A 15,570-nucleotide genomic window follows, 5' to 3' on the forward strand; every position below is an offset into this window, starting at 1 on the left:
TCTGACGTCGACGCCTGCATCGACCTCTCAGCCTTTCTCTGCAGCCGCTCTAAACGAGAGCCTCCGGGCCGTTCTCCCAGAGATTCTGGGAGAGCTGTTGCGCCCTACCCCTCCGGTACCGGCGGTGCTTGCGCCACCGGTGCCGTCGAGCGTGGCGCCGGCTGGCCCATCGCCCAGGTTGAGGTCCCCGACGTCGGTACCGCGTGCGGTGCCGACCGCGGCCACCTCCCAGGAAGGCTCCCCGACTACGTCGGCGGAGGGAGCTTCGCCGATGCGGGCGAGGGACTCTTCCTCTCGACGCCCCCACCGTGGACGGGGTTCCACCGAGTCGAGCAGGGCGAGGTTGCAGACACAGGTTCGTGAACTTGTGTCTGACACCGAGGGTGAGGCCTCGTGGGAAGAGGAGGAAGACCCCAGATATTTCTCTGACGAGGAGTCTGAGGGTCTCCCTTCCGATCCCACTCCCTCTCCTGAAAGACAGCTTTCCCCTCCTGAGAGTCTGTCTTTTGCTTCCTTTGTCCGGGAGATGTCTACGGCCATCCCCTTCCCGGTGGTTGTGGAGGACGAGCCCAGGGCTGAAATGTTTGAGCTCCTGGACTATCCTTCTCCACCTAAGGAAGCGTCCACTGTTCCCTTGCACCATGTCCTGAAAAAGACATTGCTTGCGAACTGGACCAAGCCACTAAGTAATCCCCACATTCCCAAGAAGATTGAGTCCCAGTACCGGATCCATGGGGACCCAGAGCTGATGCGCACTCAGTTGCCTCATGACTCTGGAGTTGTGGATTTGGCCCTAAAGAAGGCTAAGAGTTCTAGGGAGCATGCTTCGGCGCCCCCGGGCAAAGACCCTAGAACCTTAGACTCCTTTGGGAGGAAGGCCTACCATTCTTCTATGCTCGTGGCCAAGATCCAGTCTTACCAGCTCTACACGAGCATACACATGCGGAACAATGTGCGGCAGTTGGCGGGCTTGGTTGATGCTCTTCCCCCTGAGCAAGCCAAGCCTTTTCAGGAGGTGGTCAGGCAGCTGAAGGCGTGCAGAAAATTCCTGGCCAGAGGAGTTTATGACACTTTTGATGTTGCGTCCAGGGCCGCTGCTCAAGGTGTGGTGATGCGCAGGCTCTCATGGCTGTGTGCCGCCGACCTGGAGAATAGACTCCAGCAGCGGATTGCGGACTCGCCTTGCCGTGCGGACAACATTTTTGGAGAAAAAGTCGAGCAGGTGGTAGAGTCTCTCCACCAGCGGGACACCGCATTCGACAAGTTCTCCCGCCGGCAGCCTTCAACCTCTACCTCTACAGGTAGAAGATTTTTCGGGGGAAGGAAGACTGGTCCCTATGCTTCTGGTAAGCGTAGGTACAATCCTCCTTCCCGACAGCCTGCGGCCCAGGCTAAGCCCCAGCGCGCTCGCTCTCGTCAGCAGCGTGCGCCTCAGCAAGGCCCCGCGGCTCCCCAGCAAAAGCAAGGGGCGAGCTTTTGACTGGCTCCAGCAGAGCATAGCCGACATCCAAGTGTCAGTGCCGGACGACCTGCCGGTCGGGGGGAGGTTGAAAGCTTTTCACCAAAGGTGGCCTCTCATAACCTCCGACCAGTGGGTTCTGCAAATAGTCCGGCAAGGATACACCCTCAATTTGGCCTCAAAACCTCCAAATTGTCCACCGGGAGCTCAGTCTTACAGCTTCCAGCACAAGCAGGTACTTGCAGGGGAACTCTCCGCCCTTCTCAGCGCCAATGCGGTCGAGCCCGTGCCATCCGGGCAAGAAGGGCTGGGATTCTATTCCAGGTACTTCCTTGTGGAAAAGAAAACAGGGGGGATGCGTCCCATCCTAGACCTAAGGGCCCTGAACAAATATCTCGTAAAAGAAAAGTTCAGGATGCTTTCCCTGGGCACCCTTCTCCCCATGATTCAGCAAAACGATTGGCTATGCTCTCTGGACTTGAAGGATGCCTACACACACATCCCGATACTGCCAGCTCACAGACAGTATCTGCGATTTCAGTTGGGCACACGCCACTTCCAGTACTGTGTGCTACCCTTTGGGCTCGCCTCTGCGCCCAGGGTGTTCACAAAGTGCCTAGCTGTGGTAGCAGCGGCACTTCGCAGGCTGGGGGTGCACGTGTTCCCATATCTCGACGATTGGCTGGTGAAGAACACATCCGAGGCAGGAGCCCTGCAGTCCATGCAGATGACTATTCGCCTCCTGGAGCTACTGGGGTTTGTGATAAATTATCCGAAGTCCCATCTTCTCCCAGTGCAGAAACTCGAATTCATAGGAGCTCTGCTGGATTCTCGGACGGCTCGCGCCTATCTCCCAGAGACGAGGGCCAACAACTTGTTGTCCCTCGTCTCGCGGGTGCGAGCGTCCCGGCAGATCACAGCTCGGCAGATGTTGAGATTGCTGGGCCACATGGCCTCCACAGTTCATGTGACTCCCATGGCCCATCTTCATATGAGATCTGCTCAATGGACCCTAGCCTCCCAGTGGTATCAGGCTGCTGGGGGCCTAGAAGACGTGATCCACCTGTCCACGAGTTTTCTCAAATCCCTGTATTGGTGGACGATTTGCTCCAATTGACTCTGGGACGTCCCTTCCAAATTCCTCAGCCGCAAAAAGTGCTGACCACGGATGCGTCTCTCCTGGGATGGGGAGCTCATGTCGATGGGCTTCACACCCAAGGAAGTTGGTCCCTCCAAGAACGCGATCTACAGATCAATCTTCTGGAGTTGCGAGCGATCTGGAACGCTCTGAAGGCTTTCAGAGATCGGCTGTCCCACCAAATTATCCAAATTCAGACAGACAACCAGGTTGCCATGTACTATGTCAACAAGCAGGGGGGCACCGGATCTCGCCCCCTGTGTCAGGAAGCCGTCAGCATGTGGCTCTGGGCTCGCCGTCTCGGCATGGTGCTCCAAGCCACATATCTGGCAGGCGTAAACAACAGTCTGGCCGACAGGTTGAGCAGGATTATGCAACCTCACGAGTGGTCGCTCAGTTCCAGGGTAGTGCGACAGATCTTCCAAGCGTGGGGCACCCCCTTGGTGGATCTCTTCGCATCTCGAGCGAACCACAAAGTCCCTCAGTTCTGTTCCAGGCTTCAGGCCTCCGGCAGACTAGCATCGGATGCCTTCCTCCTGGATTGGGGGGAGGGCCTGCTGTATGCTTATCCTCCCATCCCTCTGGTGGGGAAGACTTTGTTGAAACTCAAGCAAGACCGAGGCACCATGATTCTGATTGCTCCTTTTTGGCCGCGTCAGATCTGGTTCCCCCTTCTTCTGGAGTTATCCTCCGAAGAACCGTGGAGATTGGAGTGTTTTCCGACCCTCATCACACAGGACGAGGGGGCGCTTCTGCATCCCAACCTCCAGTCTCTGGCTCTCACGGCCTGGATGTTGAGGGTGTAGACTTTGCCTCCTTGGGTCTGTCGGAGGGTGTCTCCCGCATCTTGCTTGCTTCCAGGAAAGACTCCACTAAGAGAAGTTACTTCTTCCATTGGAGGAGGTTTGCCGTCTGGTGTGACAGCAAGGCCCTAGATCCTCGCTCTTGTCCTACACAGACCCTGCTTGAATACCTTCTGCACTTGTCTGAGTCTGGCCTCAAGACCAACTCTGTAAGAGTTCACCTTAGTGCAATCAGTGCATACCATTACCGTGTGGAAGGTAAGCCGATCTCAGGACAGCCTTTAGTTGTTCGCTTCATGAGAGGTTTGCTTTTGTCAAAGCCCCCTGTCAAGCCTCCTACAGTGTCATGGGATCTTAATGTCGTTCTCACCCAGCTGATGAAACCTCCTTTTGAGCCACTGAATTCCTGCCATCTGAAGTACTTGACCTGGAAGGTCATTTTCTTGGTGGCAGTTACTTCAGCTCGTAGAGTCAGTGAGCTTCAGGCCCTGGTAGCCCAGGCCCCTTACACCAAATTTCATCATAACAGAGTAGTCCTCCGCACTCACCCTAAGTTCTTGCCAAAGGTCGTGTCGGAGTTCCATCTGAACCAGTCAATTGTCTTGCCAACATTCTTTCCCCGTCGTCATTCCTGCCCTGCTGAACGTCAGCTGCACACATTGGACTGCAAGAGAGCATTGGCCTTCTACCTGGAGCGGACACAGCCCCACAGACAGTCCGCCCAAATGTTTGTTTCTTTTGATCCCAATAGGAGGGGAGTGGCTGTAGGGAAACGCACCATATCCAATTGGCTAGCAGATTGCATTTCCTTCACTTACGCCCAGGCGGGGCTGGCTCTTGAGGGTCATGTCACGGCTCATAATGTTAGAGCCATGGCTGCGTCGGTAGCCCACTTGAAGTCAGCCTCCATTGAAGAAATTTGCAAAGCTGCGACGTGGTCATCTGTCCACACATTCACATCTCATTACTGCCTGCAGCAGGATACCCGACGCGACAGTCGGTTCGGGCAGTCAGTTCTTCAGAACCTGTTTGGGCTTTAGGATCCAACTCCACCCCCCGAGGGCCCTGTTTGTTCTGTTCCAGGCTGCACTCTCGGTTAGTTGGTAAATTTTTTAGGTCAATCTCAGTTATGTCCTCGCCGTTGCGAGGCCCAATTGACCATGGTTGTTGTTTTGAGTGAGCCTGGGGGCTAGGAATACCCCATCAGTGAGAACAAGCAGCCTGCTTGTCCTCGGAGAAAGCGAATTCTACATACCTGTAGAAGGTATTCTCCGAGGACAGCAGGCTGATTGTTCTCACAAACCCGCCCGCCTCCCCTTTGGAGTTGAGTCTTCCCTTGAAGTGTATTGTTTTGCTACATACTGGACTGGCCGGCTCAAGCCGGTTTCGGGCGGGAAGACGGCCGCGCATGCGCGGTGCGCATGGGCGCGCGAGGACTAGCAAAGGTCTTTGCTAGTAAACTTTCCGATGGAGGGGGCTGCCGAGGACGTCAACCCATCAGTGAGAACAATCAGCCTGCTGTCCTCGGAGAATACCTTCTACAGGTATGTAGCATTCGCTTTATTGAAGACGAGTCTCGCTGCCGTATTTTGGACAGTCTGTAGTTTTCTCAAGACAAAGCCCTTACACCCTGCTAATGTACCATTGCAGTAGTCCGTGTGACAAAGCACCAATGATTGTACCATATTTCTAAAGAGTGGTCTCGGGAAGAGGTGGCGTACTCGCTTGAGCTTCCACAACATGATGAACATATTCATGTTCTATAGGTTCTGTTTTACTTAAAGCAGTTTCAATCAACTGTTGCACTAAGCTTCTAATACAGGGTGTTATACAGCAGCGAAGAAGTACAAATACAGCAATAATGATTATGAATGTGGTGAAACCAGATAATATGAAGGTTTTCCATAGCATTATGAACATTGTACAAGCAATTAACATTAGCAGTGCATAAAACAGCTTGTGATGTAAGGCGATAATTCATTAAGAAAAATAGAATCTTTGGAAAAGTCCATAATGTGTGGTTTTAAAATGTAAGCAGTTAGAAATCAGGTAATTCAAAGTCACTTAACATTTCGTTGATCTGATAAATAGACAATCTTGGCATCAGAGAAATTTATATGTCAGTGTCGGTTCTGGTATTGTGAAACAACAATCTGTGTACTGTTGGGAAGCTCACACGGACATGCATCATGTTGCATCCAGAAGACTTCCACTTAGAGCATCTCATGATTTCCATTACGTTAAATAGTCCATATAATAGTTGTCCAATTCATTAGTAACATGTCATTAACTTAAGGGTGTTCTCAGATTTCATTCTTTGCACAGTTCAAGGTATATGTAGAATATAATAAAAATTTTATTATCTGAAAAGAAGCATTATCAAACATGAAACAATCAGTTACTTTAGTAATATTAAAGCTGATCGTGTTAACTGAATAAAGGGATTAACATATGAGTTTATACCTAGTAAGCAGAAAGGACTTAGGGTCTGAAGAAGAGAACCAAAGAAAGAAATCATCATAACTCAAAATGTAACTTAATTAAAGATTATACAAAAAAGAGTAATATTCCATCGTCAAACCAACAGTTTAAATGCTGGAGTTTAACAATTCACCCAATAAATGGAGTAGGTCTTTAAATCACCCAAATGAGTCCAACTAAAAGTCTCCTTCCAGCAATGCAGCTGTAGGTGTCACTGTTTGGATACAATTAAACAGAGCAATGTACTTAATGTCTGCCCAGTTCCTTAACAAAATGCCATTAGCGCAATGCTGTTTTCAGGTTGTATACTTTATGCAATTCTAGTTATAGTTAATTTAGAATAAAATCAATTGCTATTCTGGTCTTAACTAAAAGAATATATCATAATTCATATACATATCCCTGTTCAAAAACTTCCATATATATTCACGTTTCTCATTCTTTCTAGCTAACTTGCAATATCTTTTCTATACATGCTGTTCTACTAGCCTGCGACTATTCACAGTATGTACTGTCAAACAGTTCACACAACTTGACTATTTTTAGCTCATTACAAATAAACCTTCTCATTTGTTTAAACATTTCTGTAACTTTCTACAAAAAATTTCCAAAACTGATTGGGAAATTGCTTCCGACTTCTTCACACAGTTTCGCCATTCAATTCAAAATATAATTTTAAATCTTTACCATTGCGGTTTTCTGGGTAATCAGGTCTGCTACAAACAAGCCTCTGCTTTAAAATAATTAGACAGGCACATGTCATTAATAGAAAAACAAATTAGGGAAAACTAAAAATTATGGTATCCAATTATTAACAGTGGAAATTAGGGAAAATAAAGTTCTATATGTGTAGTAAGAAAACTAATTCATAGCTTGCATAACAAAGAAGATTAGGGTATCAAGTAGTTAGGCGCACAATTTCTCCATTCCTTATCATCCCTCCGGACTGGTCCAGGAACTGACTGGTGGGTTGTGTACTCCTTCCAGCAGGTGGAGACTGAGAATTCCGACTCTAGAGAGCCAATAGGAGCCCTGGCCAACAAGCCCTAGATTCAGTAATCTCAGTCTCCAGCAGGTGGAAGGAGGTGAGCCCTTCAGTCTCTCTCAATCTAGTTTTAAAGTTTTAGTTATTTCCAAGGTACAAATTCGGTATTTTTTTCTCTCTCTCTTTCTGTACCTCTGTGGTTTAGGCTTCTGGTGACTGGGTGCGGTGCACACTTCAGTCAGCCTTGGGGTGTTACACCCTGGTCCCTCCCCCTCTGTTCCTCCTGCAGTCCCCCGGCGTTTTAATTCTTCACTAGCCGTTGAGCCCGTAAAAACGGGCTAGTATAGGACGGGGGGGGGGGTTGAAAGGCCCCTTCTCCTCGCCGCTGCAAGGCCCCCCCCCCGCTGCCAAGATCGCCGCTGCTCCTCCGAGGTCACCGCTACTGCCCCCCCCCCCCGAGTCGCCGCCACCCCTCCATGGGCCGGGCCCTCACTTCACTATTGAAACAGCGCGGGAACGCAGCACACAGCTCAGATGAGCTGCCATCCTTCTTTTCTGCCTGTGTCCCAGGGAAGGAAGGCCGACGGCAGCTGAGCTGTGTGCTGCGCTGACGCTGTTTCTATAACGGAGCGAGGGCCCGGCCCGGGTGGAGGGTGGGTGGCGGCGGCGGCGACTCCGGGTGGGGGGAGTGGTGGCGGCGACCTTGGGGGGGGGGAAGCGGTAGCGACGACCTTGGGGGGGGGAAGCGGTAGCGACGGCGGTTTCGTCCCTCCCCTTGTGCAGTAGAGACCCTCTCTGTCCCGCCCCCGTCATCACGTATTGATGCGGGGGCAGGACAGAGAGGGTCTTTACTGCGCATTTGCATGTGAGTTCGGTCACTCGCCGTTTATATGTTTGATTTTAGGCTGGGGAGAGCTTAGTCTCTCAAGTTTGAGAGTACTGTAGCTTCAAACAAAAAAAACGGCACAGCAGCTCTACTCAGTTGGTTCGGGTGCTTCCAGGTAACCTGTTTTCCTGGACAGTTTCGGCTTCTTAAAAAAAAAAAACCAAACATGATTTTTATAACCTGAGGCAGTAAGAGCTGGGCTATGGCAGAAAACTTGCGCCGTTGTTTAGTGTGTCAGCATTGGAGGCTGGGAGTCTCCGGCGCGTGCAAGTTTTGTACCACTGTGGAAACAGCGGAGTCAGCTGTTCCGGCGGTTTCGTCTCCTCCTCTGGGGCCGGTTGAGCCTCCTTCTCTCGCAGTTGTCTCTAAGTCACCCCTTCGGTCAGAATCGAGTCGCGCGCCCGTTTCGGTGGGAATGGCAGCCATTTTGTCAGCGCCGACCTCTGGTGAGGACCGGGCGGCGACGTCTTTATTTTTTCAGTCTGGACATTCTGCTGCAGTGCTTCCTTCTTCAGCAGCTATTCAGGAAGGAGGTTTTCCTCCTGAATTTGTTATACAAATATCAAGCCTTTTTATTAAAGCAAGCAGGTCCCTCTTTACTTCCTCCTGGTTTTTCTGGGACAGCTGCACCCAGACAGCATCTTCCCCCTAAAAGACTAAGGGAACCAGAACTTCATGAAGAAGATCAAGCTTCTGATCAGGACTTGGAATTGCCTGTTTTAGAAGAGTTGGATGTTTTAGGAGACTCACAGTTGGAGGACACAGGCTCTGTTGAGACAGGGACGGATTCTTTTTTTCCAGGAGAAGATCCTTCTGTAGTTCGCATTTTTCATAAGGAAGAGCTCCAGGAATTGATTACCTTGGTAGCTGGCACTTTACATTTTGATGAAGATCAATCCGTAGCTCTGGAAGTCCGCAAAGTTGATTTGTTAGTAAAAGGAATTAGGCGTCCAGGGAAGACTTTTCCTATGCACCAGGATATTAGGGATATCATCCAGACTCAGTGGGATTTCCCGGATTCTCCCTTTAGACAAACAAGATCCATGGCACGTCTTTATCCTCTTCCAGAAGTAGACAAATCTCTCCTGTGGTGGATGCTGTAGTGTCTGCGGTTACTAAGCGCAATACAGTACCAGTAGATGGTGGTACTGCTCTTTGGGACGTTCAAGATCTGAGGGTAGAGGCCCTTTTGAAAACTTGTTTTGACGTCTCCTCTCTGGCTGTGCAGGCGGCTATCTGTGGTTCCTTGGTAGCTAGAGCATGCTTTCTGTGGGCTGCACGTGTTTTAGACAGGTCTTCTGATGATTTGACTTCAATTGACATGGAAGTGGCTAAGATTGAGACGGGTTCTGCTTTTTTAGCAGATGCTTTCTATGACTTACTGAGAGCATCTTCTAAATCCATGGTCCTTTCAGTGGCAGCTCGACGTTCTCTGTGGCTTATAGGTTGGTCAGCGGATGCTGCTTCTAAGTTGAGTAAGTTCCTGTTTCGAGGTTCCTTTTTGTTTGGGCCGGAGTTAGATAAATAAGTCCATAGTTTGGATGATACCAAGGTTCCTCGTCTGCTGGAAGATCGTCCTAGATCGACTCAGCGCTTTTCTGGTTTTAACCGTGGGCGAGTATGGGATTTCCATCGCTTTCGCTCAGTCAGAAGTGTTCAGCCGCAGCGGTCTCGTTTCATCCAGAGGAACCAGTCCTTTCGCGGGTTCCGTCGAGGAGGTAGAGACGCCAGCTCTTCTTTTCAATCCCCATCCCGTCCAGCCCAGTGAAGGTGTGAGGGCCTCTCCTCTGATTCCGGTAGGTGCTCGTTTAGCTCTATTTTTTCAGAGGTGGGCCCAAATTACTTCAGATCAATGGGTCTTGGAAGTTATTCGAGAAGGGTACGCTTTAGAATTTGTTCGTCCTCTTTCTGATGCCTTTCTAGAGTCTCCTAGCCGGTCTCGTCTGAAGGCAAGAGCGGTTCGGGACACTCTATTAAGACTTATTCAATTGCAGGCGGTTTGCCCAGTTCCTCCGTCATAGGTCAGGCTAGGCCGTTACTCCATTTATTTTGTGGTTCCAAAGAAAGAAGGTTCTTTTCGGCCGATTTTAGACCTCAAAGCAGTCAATTGAGCGGTCAGGGTTCCCAGCTTTTGAATGGAAACTCTACTCGGTGATACTAGCTGTCCGCACAAGAGAGTTTTTGACAGCTCTAGATTTGGCGGAGGCCTACTGCATATTCCAATTCGACAGGTGCATCAGCGTTTTCTTCATTTTGCAGTGCTGGGTCAGCATTTTCAATTTCGGGCGCTTCCTTTCGGTTTGGCCACGGCTCCTCATATGTTCACCAAAGTCATGGTGGTGGTCACAGCAGCTCTCAGAAAGGAAGGGTGTTTAGTTCATCCTTATCTGGACGACTGGTTGATTCGGGCAAAATCTTACCAAGAAAGTCTTCATGTCACGAACCGAGTAGTACAGTTTTTAGAATCCCTAGGATGGGTAGTCAATTCAGTTAAGAGTCGGTTAGTGCCGTCTCAAACCCTAGAGTATTTGGGGGTTTTGTTCGACACGGCATGGGGATGCATATTTCTTCCTCCGGCAAGAATTCTGAAGATCCAGTCTCAAGTTTAAAACTTGTTGCGCAAGCAGATTCCGTGTGCTCGGGATTATTTGCAGGTATTGGACTCCATGGCAGTGACAATAGAGGCGGTGCCTTGGGCCAGAGCACACATGAGATCTCTTCAAGCGTCTCTCCTGTCCAGGTGGTCTCCTCAGATGGATTCGTTGCATGTGATCCTGCCTCTGCAGATGCTGGAGCGCAGCAGCTTGTTTTGGTGGTTGAGGACGTCCAATCTGACCAAAGGCATGCCATTGGACCCACCAACCTGGACAGTAATAACTACAGATGCCAGTCTCAAGGACTGGGGCGCTCATTGCCTGGGTCTATTTGCACAAGGTCAACCTTCTGGAAACCAGAGCGATCAGATTAGCTCTGGAGGCATTTTCTTCCCAAATAAAGGGCAGGTCATTTCGCATTCTGTCCGACAATGCGACAGCGGTAGCATATGTCAACTAGCAGGGAGGAATGAGGAGTCGGTTATTACATCTAGAATTATCGAGTCTCATGTCGTGGGCGGAGACTCATTTGGTCGCTCTCTCAGCATTGCACGTGGCAGGAACGAAAAACGTATAAGCAGATTTTCTCAGTCTACATCTCCTAGACCCCAGAGAATGGGCTCTCGGATCGCAAGCCTTTCAGATGATAATAGATCAGTGGGGTTGGCCAGTCATGGATCTCTTAGCCACTCATGTCAACTCCAAGGTAAGTCGTTTTTTCAGTCGCAGAAAAGATCCTTGAGCAGAAGGAGTGGATGCTTTTCTTCAACATTGGCCTCCGGGTCTTCTCTATGCATTTCTTCAATGGCCTGTCCTCGGCAGACTTATTCAGCACATCGAGCTTCACGCCGGAAGGGTGATACTTGTAGCTCCGGATTGGCCTCGCAGACCGTGGTACGCGGATATTTTGCGTTTTCTTGTGGCTCCTCCCTTCCGGTTGCTGGATCTCCCCGGTCTCCTCGTTCAGGGGCCGATCCTTCATCCAGACCCAGCTCGATTTTGTCTTGCGGCTTGGCTCTTGAGAGGGCGCGATTGATGAAGAGGGGTTACTCTTCGAAGGTCATTTCCACTATGCTGCGTTCTCGTCGTCTTTCGACTTCTCTAAATTATGTTAGCGTTTGGCGGATCTTTGAGGCCTGGTGTGCTGATCGACATGTCTCTCCTTTACGGGCCTCGGTTCCAGAATTGTTGGATTTTCTACAGCATGGATTTGATAAGGGCTTAGCTCTTGCTTCCCTTAAGGTTCAAGTCGCGGCTTTATCGTGTTTTAGAGGTCGCGTTCAGGGTAAGTCTTTGGCTAGCTTTCCAGATGTTTCTCTTTTTTTGAAAGTGGTAGGTCTCTTGCGGCCCCCTTCAAGAACTATTTTTCCGGCTTGGGACCTTAATCTGGTTTCGTCGGCCCTTACTAAGCCTCCATTTGACCCTTTAGCTGATTGTTCTCTTAAAGATTTAACGCTCAAGACGGTGTTTTTAGTGGCCATTGCCTCGGCCAGACGTGTTTCAGAGTTACAGGCTCTTTCCTGTAGGTCACCATTTTTGCAGTTTTCTAAGGAGCGTGTGATTTTTGCGTCCGGTTCCTTCCTTTCTCCCTAAGGTAGTCTCCCGTTTTCATGTCTCTCAGTCTGTGGTTTTACCAGTTTTAGGTTCTTCTTCAGGTTCGGACGAACAGCGCAGACTCATTTTTCTTGATGTTAAAAGAGTTCTTAAGCAGTGTTTGAAAGTTACGGAAGCTTTCAGTTGTTCAGACCGTCTGTTTCTACTTATCGGGGGATTCCGTAAGGGTCTAGCGGCTTCTAAGCCGACTCTATCTAGGTGGTTGAAGGAAACTATAGAATCAGCCTACATTCTTTCAAGCAAACAAGTTCCTCAAGGAGTTAAAGCTCATTCTACTAGAGGGCAAGCAGCTTCTTGGGCAGAACGTTTTCTAGTTCCTCCTTTAGACATTTGTAAAGCGGCAACGTGGTCTTCCTTGAATTCCTTTTTGAAGAATTATAGATTCCATAGCGTCCCCAGATCAATCCCGAGACCTGTGGTTGCGGGTTATGCCCCTCCTCTAGCAGGTTAGATAGAGAGAACTCCGAAGTTTGCCACAAGAGGGCATGTGCAGCCAGTCTAACTTCAGTATTCTATCTAGCAGGTAGAAGGAGTGCATAAGTGCAGCTCTGTTGTTTGAGGCTCCTATCCCGTTCCCTTGGGTGTGTTGAGCCTTCTCTGGGGTTGAGGTGCCAGGAGCACATTGTGGGATACACCTGGTGGTGCCAGGTCTCTAACCTTCTCCCCCTGTCAGCTTGCAGTTAATTCTTCTCAGGATTTTGACTGTATTACTCTCCTGCCTCTTTAAAAAAAAAAAAAAGCTGACGAAATTCAGACGAATTCGTTGCTCTCCAGCCCTAGTGGGATTCATTTTCTCTTGAAAGAGTTTCTACGTTCAGTTTGAAGGAACATAAGCAGGGCTATGCTGAGAGAAGGTACGTCTGGATGTGGTTGCGCGTCGGGAGGTGTCTTTCGGGGCTTCGGTTTTATCCGCCGGGATAGTCCGGTCCCACCCTTGATGAGGATTGCTTTGGTACATCCCACAAGTCTCTGGATTGATCTGAGGACGCTATGGAAGGTAAAATTATGTCTTACCTGATAATTTTCTTTCCATTAGTCCCTCAGATCAATCCAGAGGCCCTCACTGGGTTTCGCTTTAATAAGGTCTGCTCGGATTCATTATGATTCAGTTGGTTCTGTTCACGTTTCTTTGTTAGAACGGTTATAGAACGTTCTTAGGTGTTATATTTTCATTCTCTATTTTATGGCAGCTCGGAGATTTTTCCCAAGTTTATGCTGTTTTTGCAGAGGCAGGAGAGTGTTCTATAGTTCAATGGAAGTTTATTACTGCTTTGGTATCGTTATACTGAAGTTAGACTGGCTGCACATGCCCTCTTATGGCAAACTTCGGAGTTCTCTCTATCTAACCTGCTAGAGGAGGGGCATAACCCACAACCACAGGTCTCTGGATTGATCTGAGGGACTAATGGAAAGAAAATTATCAGGTAAGACATAATTTTACCTTAGATGTACAGTGCCGTCAAGAAGCAATTTTCGGGGCAAGGGTGCTCACGGCAGGTTTGCTGGGGTCCCTCCATTAGATTCACTGCTTTGTTACTTCCCACCAGTCATTTCCTGGACCAGTCCAGAGGGATGATAAGGAAGGAGAAATTAGATCTTACCTGCTAATTTACTTTCCTTTAGTCCCACCGGACCGGTCCAGATCCCTCCCAAAGTTCTATAATTTTAATTCGGTTTGGTTTTATCTTTAGAGTTGCTTTGTGGTTTGTAATGCTATTATCTTAGTTACCTTTTATATATATATATATATATATATATATATATATATATATATAAAAAGGGGCAATGTCTGGCACAGGAGTGTCGAGATTTTTGCCTTTATTAAATTATATCTTTCATAGCGTGGCTGCTTAATTTCCAGGTGGCACAGAACGAGTTTCTAGCTTTTCTTCTTTTGCTTAGTTACTTTGATACTGAAACTAGGGATAGTTGGCCAGGGCTCCAGTTGGCTCTCTAGAGTCGGAATTCTCAGTCTCCACCTGCTGGAAGGAGTACACAACCCAATAGTCAGTTCCTGGACCGGTCCAGAGGGACTAAAGGAAAGTAAATTAGCAGGTAAGATCTAATTTCTCCTTTATACTAAACAAAGGTCATAAAGAATACAGGAAAAAGAGGGAAATAGTTTAACATGACAGCTGTTTACAATTACCATCAAAAATTGTATATATGTTATTTTAAAGCATCCCTCTTGTTTCTGAAATAATATGGTGAAAGTGAAAGTAATTTAAACCAGTTAGGGGCTAGGCTATCACTTAGAAAGACACTGTCTTTGTTCTGGGGCAGTATAAAACATTTTCTTTCAAGGCACATAAATTATTTTAACTTCTTCTTAATCTAAACATTCATCTAGATTTATTTTTCCTGTGAGGCAGTTTCTCTAGAATCTCAGCTACCTGAGGTAGAATGACACATATATTAATGAACTAAACACATTAAGTAAAACAGGATACAATGTTACCTTGCATTATTAGCAAAACAAAACGTTTCACTGTTGTAAATCCTGTGTTGATGAATCTCACTTGAAAAATAAGTACGTAGCATGTAGAAATAACAGAAAAATACAGGCAGGAACCTTACAGTAGATCTCACAGTTAATGTAAAATTTATCCTTGTAAATCAAAATCCAAAAGTGAATGTTAAGTTTTGAAACCAATCTAAGAAAAATCAGCTCCAAGAAAAGTACTGATGAGGCAGACAAAAAGCTGTATCCCTGACTGACCTTTACAAAGATTCACATAATCAAGATGGGGCAAAGATATCTTCAAAATAGAAGTTATCTTTAAGGAAAAGTGTATTGTAACTAACGCATTAAAAATGATGATAAGAGACAGAATATAAGTAGTTAACAGGACTAGGCCTCCTGTAGGTCTTCTGTTTACAATGCTTTGCTACCATCCCCCCTTCTGTCTGGCGTTTTCCTGGGAAAGGCAAGACAGAGATATTAGAAATATAGGGTCTGGGAGAATCAGCGAACATGGACAGTGCTACATCAGTACCATCAATCAGACCAGTGAGAATTTCAGTTACTTCTGTAGCTAACTCATCAGCCATAAGATTACCATTAATTGAATAAGAGAGCACAGGTTCTTGGTGGGCTTTAATCCATTTAATGGCTGTATGTAATTGTTTCCGAAGGCATGCTTGTAACACCTCAAACATTTTATAACTAGGGCTAGAAGTACTGCTTATGTGCACGAATTAATATGAAATTGCTACTCCAGAAAGAAGGAAAAAAATGTACAACAGTACTGTTTAAATGATCAATGGAGTTAATTTATTTCTACAGGTAATAAAGAAAGTCTCAGTGGAGTATATTACAAATAATATTTCTTAATATTCCACTGGTCTAGCTATGTCATTTTTCACATGTACATGTTTCATAAAAAGAAGCAGGGGAAAAATACCATAAATTTTTATAATGAAATGTAGACCAAATAATTCTAATAGGTTAAATATCCTGAAAATAAAATTGTAAAAGTCGTAGTAGAAAAACAAAATTATCTAGAATACACAAAATAAAACAGTGAAATAGAATTGTATACAAAAGAAAACATTGAAATAAAATTGTATCTAATAAATATTAGATTTAAGCCAAGAGAAATAAAACTGT

General features: G+C 47.3%; 1 protein-coding gene and 1 long non-coding RNA gene across 2 annotated transcripts in view; one reads left to right on the forward strand and one right to left on the reverse strand.

Moving 5' to 3' along the window:
* The window catches only part of LOC115477397, a 28,064-nt gene extending 12,571 nt beyond the window's left edge, over positions 1 to 15,493 (reverse strand). Inside the window, exons 1-2 of the long non-coding RNA XR_003943321.1 lie at positions 15,483 to 15,493; positions 2,069 to 2,075 (exon numbers count right to left, since the gene is read on the reverse strand). This is a non-coding gene — a long non-coding RNA (uncharacterized LOC115477397). The remainder of the gene's footprint in view (positions 1 to 2,068; positions 2,076 to 15,482) is intronic.
* Positions 1 to 15,570, forward strand: part of TMTC1 (transmembrane O-mannosyltransferase targeting cadherins 1) — a 1,359,696-nt gene that overhangs the window by 69,619 nt on the left and 1,274,507 nt on the right. The gene's annotated exons all lie outside the window — the stretch shown is intronic.

Source organism: Microcaecilia unicolor, chromosome 9 (assembly GCF_901765095.1).
Source record: "Microcaecilia unicolor chromosome 9, aMicUni1.1, whole genome shotgun sequence".
Taxonomy (NCBI): Eukaryota; Metazoa; Chordata; class Amphibia; order Gymnophiona; family Siphonopidae; genus Microcaecilia; species Microcaecilia unicolor.